Source organism: Fukomys damarensis, unplaced genomic scaffold, assembly GCF_012274545.1.
Source record: "Fukomys damarensis isolate Sample0158 unplaced genomic scaffold, DMR_v1.0_HiC HiC_scaffold_12, whole genome shotgun sequence".
Classification (NCBI taxonomy): Eukaryota; Metazoa; Chordata; class Mammalia; order Rodentia; family Bathyergidae; genus Fukomys; species Fukomys damarensis.
The window spans coordinates 19,006,278-19,006,584 of NW_022900924.1; the positions used below are offsets into that span (position 1 = coordinate 19,006,278).

Below are 307 nucleotides of genomic sequence, written 5' to 3' on the forward strand. Positions count from 1 at the left end.
GAAGGAAGATGATTCCCCCCCCCATCCTGACCAACCCCTGCCTTCGCCACCAAAAACTGACTCCGCCGGCTTCTGCTGGACTGGTAACAGTGACTGAATCCAAGAGAATTCCGAAACCCAAACGGTCCATTATCGCAGCTCTGGGGTGGGCGAGGGGTGAGGGGGCCGGATTTCAGCGAAGGGGGAGGGGGAAGGCGAAGGCCGCCGAGGACAGTCACGTGTCTACTGTTTCCGCCGGCGTTCACTAAAACCTCGCGAGAATTACATCCCCCCCCCCCCACACCACCAAACACCGCCCTTCCGCACC

The 307-nt window shown here is 60.6% G+C and overlaps 1 protein-coding gene across 1 annotated transcript in view; it reads right to left on the bottom strand.

Moving 5' to 3' along the window:
* Positions 1 to 307, bottom strand: part of Sbno1 (strawberry notch homolog 1) — an 87,553-nt gene that overhangs the window by 76,039 nt on the left and 11,207 nt on the right. The gene's annotated exons all lie outside the window — the stretch shown is intronic.